The sequence below is a fragment of the Mastomys coucha genome, unplaced genomic scaffold (assembly GCF_008632895.1).
Source record: "Mastomys coucha isolate ucsf_1 unplaced genomic scaffold, UCSF_Mcou_1 pScaffold18, whole genome shotgun sequence".
Lineage (NCBI taxonomy): Eukaryota > Metazoa > Chordata > Mammalia > Rodentia > Muridae > Mastomys > Mastomys coucha.
Genome location: NW_022196900.1, coordinates 86,696,416 through 86,701,779, shown reverse-complemented (window position 1 = coordinate 86,701,779; position 5,364 = coordinate 86,696,416).

The window sequence follows — 5,364 nt, the reverse complement described above, 5'->3', positions numbered from 1 at the left end:
ACCAGGCTGGCCTTGAACTCAGAAATCCACCTGCCTCTGCCTCCCAAGTGCTGGGATTAAAGGCATATACCACCACTGCCCAGCTGTGTGTGTGTTTTTCAGAGGTCTACTTTGAAAAGGCAGAGTTGGTTCCCTCCAAATACCACAGTATTTGGGTCCCAGGGATCTAATCCAGTTCTCAGACTTCGTAGCAAGTGCCTTAATCCCCAGAGCCATATTGCCAGTCCCATGCTTGACTTTCACAAAAAACTTTAGCACATATCCCTAAATCTACTGATTTAGCCCAGCCAAGCCCCTAGGTTACCATGTGATAGAGACAGACAGCATCCACATCCTGGTATTTTCCCCCTTGCCCTACCTCTCCTCACCATGGGTCCTCATCTATATATCTGTATAATCTACATATCTATTTCTATATCTAGTTTTTAAAATACTTTTTAAAAGATTTATTTATTTATTTTATGTATATGAGTACACCATTGCTCTCTTTAGACACACTAGAAGAGGGCATCAGACCCCATTACAGATGGTTGTGAGCCACCATGTAGTTGCTGGGAATTGAACTCAGGACCTCTGGAAGAGCAGTCAGTGCTCTTAACGCCTGAGCCATCTCTCCAGCCATCTAGGGTTTTTTTTTTTTTGTGGTTTTTCGAGACAGGGTTTCTCTGCATAGCCCTGGCTGTCCTGGAACTCACTCTGTAGACCAGGCTGGCCTCGAACTCAGAAACCCGCCTGCCTCTGCCTCCCAAGTGCTGGGATTAAAGGTGTGTGCCACCACCGTCCGGCTATGTTTTTTGTTTTTTTTTTTTAAGATTTATTTATTTATTTTATGCTTATCAGTACACACTGTAGCTGTACAGTTAGTTGTGAGCCTTCATCTGGTTGTTTGGAATTGACTTTTAGGATCTCTGCTCGCTCCTGTCAGCCCCGCTTGCTCTGGTCAGCCCCACTGGCTCAGTCCCTGCTTGCTCCAGCCCAATGATTCATTCATTATTACAAATAAGTACTCTGTAGCTGTCTTCAGATGCACCAGAAGAGGGAGTCAGATCTCATTATGGATGGTTATGAACCACCATGTGGTTGCTGGGATTTGAACTCAGGACCTTTGGTAGAGCAATCAGTGCTCTTCTCTGCTGAGCCATCTTGCCAGCCCGTTGTTGTTGTTGTTGTTGTTTTAAGACAATGTCTTTTTTGTTTGTTTGTTTTTTAAGACAATGTCTTTTTATGTACCTCAGGCTGCCCTGGAACTTATTATGTACCCCAATCTGGCTTCAAACTTAGCATTCTCCTGCCTCATGTGCCTCATTGTGCTTTTTAGTTGGCATTTGGTTGTTGTTTGTTTTGAGTCTGGGTCTCATGTAGTCCAAGGTGGCCTCAAACTAGGTATGTAGCCACAGATGACCTTGGACTCCTCATTTTCCTGCCTCCACTGAATTAAAGTGGTTTGTGCCACCAAGTTTTGGTTTTTAGTTTTAAAATGACATGTATTTATTAATTTTGTATGCATGAGAGAGTGGTGTACATGTGGAGATCAGAGGACATTTTATGGGGTTAGTTCTCTCTCTCAACTTTATGTGGGTTCTGGGGGTTGGACCCAGGCTAAACTTGGCAGCAAGGGCCTTTATCAGTAAGCATTCTGCTTTGTTTTGTTTTTGAGACAGGGTTTCTTTGTCTGGCCCTGGCTGTCCTAGAACTACCTCTGTAGACCAGGCTAGCCTTGGACTCACAGAGATTTACCTGTTTCTGCCTTCTGAGTGCTGGGATTAAAAGCATGCACATAACAACTCTGGGCTTTGTTTGTTTGGTTGGTTTTGGTTTTTGGAGACAGGGTTTCTCTGTGTAGCCCTGGCTGTCCTGGAACTCACTCTGTAGACCAGGCTAGCCTCGAACTCAGAAACCCGCTTGTCTCTGCCTCCCAAGTGCTGGGATTAAAGGCGTGCGCCACTACTGCCTGGTTTTTTTGTTTGTTTTTAAAGATTTATTTATTTTATATTAGGTTATAATTTTGCCTGCTTGTAGGTTTGTGCAGCATATGTGTATGCTTGTTGCCTCCAGAAGTCACAAGAGGGCGCCACATCCCCTGGCCCTGGAGTTACAGACGGTTGTGAGCTGCCTTGTAGATGCTCCTAACCAACCCAGGCTCCTCTGCAAGAGTAGCAAGTGCTCTTAAGTGTAGAGCCATGGATCCAGCCCCGACCCCACCCCTCACCCTACTACCCTGGGTAGCTCAGCGAGCTGCTAGCCTGCCACCCCAGTTTCTGCTTTTGTTTCTGACAGATTCTCATATAGCCCAGGGTGGGAGTGAACTTCCTGTGTAGTTGAAACAGTACTGGAATTGCCTGCCAAGTGCTAGGATTACAGTCTCGGGCCACCATTCAGGATTTGGGTTGGTATTTATTGTCTTTTTTTTTTTTTTGAGGTAGGGTTTCTCTGTATAGCCCTGACTGCCCTAGAACTCACTCTGTACACCAGGCTGGCCTTGAAATCAGAGATCCAACGGCCTCTGCTCTCTGAGTGCTGGGATCAAAGGCGTGCGCCACCGTCCGCGTTGTGGTTGGTATTTATATGCCAATAGCATTTCCACTGAGGAGCATGTGGTCAGTCACAGACACTTCACAGTGGCGTGTTTCCTGGTCTAAGGGACTTTCACCACCGGAACGCTGCCTTTTATGGTGCCTCACCGATAACCTAGTTTCCCCCTAGCCCCGCCCAGGAGGTGTGGCCCTGAAGCCAGGAGTGTAATTTGGACTTCCCAAAGACTATCCTCCCTATTTCGAGGATTGATCCAGGAACCACATGATCCAAAACTAGCCAACGAGGCCCTGTAGATTTGCTCCTGCATATCAGAATGTGAGTTTTGTTTTTCATTATTAGGTCTGGCCAGACCTGCCTTGCCCTTGGCCGCGGCCCAGCTCTCTAACCTACTCTGAGATCCACTGGGCCCACCATAGTCATTGACTGCCCGTGTTCACCCCCCCAGTAACACACTTAATTTGTGCACATTCCCGTTGCAGTTTGCTCAGACTAGAGTGTAAACATTTTTGCACTAATAAGTGCCTTCGACCAGCATGCAAAGGGTAAAGGTTGTCTTGTACGCTGTTTATTGCTATGACCAGCACTGATCGCATGGTCTGGCGTGGAACACGGCCTGGGCAACAGGGAAACCCCACTTCAAACAAAAACAAAACAAAACAAAAAAACTACTGTTTTTTAAAGTAGATGGGACTGGAAATTTGGCTCTGTGATAATCATGTTGAGCAACACATGGCCCTGGGTTTAACCTCTAAAACAAGACAGGGAGGAGGTGTGGGGGAGACCCGTGTGTTCAGTGCTCAGTGATCTTCTATTGACCTATGATATGTTTTTTTTGTTTGTTTGTTTGTTTGTCTTTTGCGACAGGATCTCATACCACAGTCCTGTAGGCTCAGAGCTCACTAGATAGTGTCCACGAACTAGCTTCCTTGGATTGGGATGATAGATAAGAGGCACCTTGCCCAGTTGGGAGACGATTTTCACCCAGACCCACAGCTCTTAATCTCTCTAAGGCCCTAGTTCCCCGTTCAATTCAGGAATGTCAGAACCAGTGGGGTCATGAGAAACCAAGCCTTGGGCTAGGGAGGTGGCATGGTCGGCAAAGCACCTACAAGGACTTGAGTTTGTGTTCCCAGAATCCACATAAAAAAAAGCACAGTGTGGTGGGACCGTAGTGGCTCACACCTTCAATCCCAGTACTCCGGAGGTGGAGGCAGGAGGATCTCTGTGAGTTCGAGACCAGCCTGATTTACAGAGTGAGTTCCAGGATGGTCCTGGCTACACAGAGAAACCCTGACTTGAAAAATCAGAAAAGAGAAAAGAAAAAAGTATAATGTGGGCAGAGGCAGGCGGATTTCTGAGTTGGAGGCCAGCCTGGTCTACAGAGTGAGTTCCAGGACAGCCAGGGCTACACAGAGAAACCCTGTCTCGAAAAACAAAACAAAACAACAACAAAAACAACTACAAAAAGTATAATGTGATGTCATGCCCTATCGTCCCAGTGATGGAGGAGTGAGAAGTGAGCCTTTGCAAACCTGTGAGCTAGCTGGCTTCTGTGATGAAGACAATCTCAAGTAAAAAGCAGAATGACCCTGAGGACAGAAGGTGTCCTCTGATGTCCAGATGTACACCCATGTTCCCTCCTCTGCTCCCACCTTCCCCAAATGTTCTTTCCTTCTTTTTTCCTCTCTCTGTTTCTCTCTCTCTTTGTTTTTTGAGACAGGGTTTCTCTGTGTAGCCCTGGCTGTCCTGGAACTCACTCTGTAGACCAGGCTGGCCTCAAACTCAGTAATCCACCTGCCTTTGCCTCCCAAGTGCTGGGATTAAAGGTGTGCACCACTACCACCTGACTTCTTTTCTTTTCTTTTTTTGAAATGGGGTTCTCACTGTCTAGCTCTGGCTGACCTGAAACTCACCATATAGAGCAGATGTTCTCAACCTGTGGGTCAGGACTCCTTTGAGGGTTGTTCATAGTGGTGGCCTAAGACCACTGGAAAATACAGATATTCACATTATAATTTATAACAGCAGCAAAAATGCAGTTATTAATTTTAAAAAAGATTTATTTATTATTATAAATAAGTATACTGTAGCTGTCTTCAGACACACCAGAAGAGGGCGTCAGATCTCATTACGGGTAGTTGTGAGCTGCCATGTGGTTGCTGTGGGATTTGAACTCAGGACTTTCGGAAGAGCAGCCAGTGCTCTTACCTGCTGAGCCATCTCACCAGCCCCAGTTATTAATTTTTTTATGGCTGGGGGTCCCAACAGCATGAGGAACTGTATTAAAGGGTTACAGCATTAGGAAGGTTGAGAACCACTGGTGTAGACCAAGCTGGTCTCAAACTCACAGATATCCACCTGCCTCTGCCTCCCAAGAGCTGGGATTAAAGGTGTGACCTATAATGCTCAGCCTTATTAATTATTTTTAATGATACCAGGGAGTGGTTAAACCTAGGTCATAAGCCCTGAACTGATCCTGTTTTGTTTTGTTGAACTTCATATGACTCTGAGCTGATCCTCCTGCCTCTGCTCCTGTGTTCCAGGATTGCAGGTGTGCATCATGTTGGGTCTGGGCAGTGCTGTGGAGCCAACCAAACTTCCTTCGTGCTAGAGAGAAGCTTTGCTTAGAGCCACACCCCAACCCGTAGGCTCATACCACTCAATTCCTTTCTAAGAACAGAAAGCAGGTTCAGAGAGATTTAGAGTAAGTGACAGGGACGTACCTGAGGGTTTCTTTGGCACCCAGACATCCTTCTCTTCCTCTTGAGACCTGGGAATGAAGTGCGTGGACACCTGAGTTTCTCCAGGATCAGGTCTTTTACTGGAAGC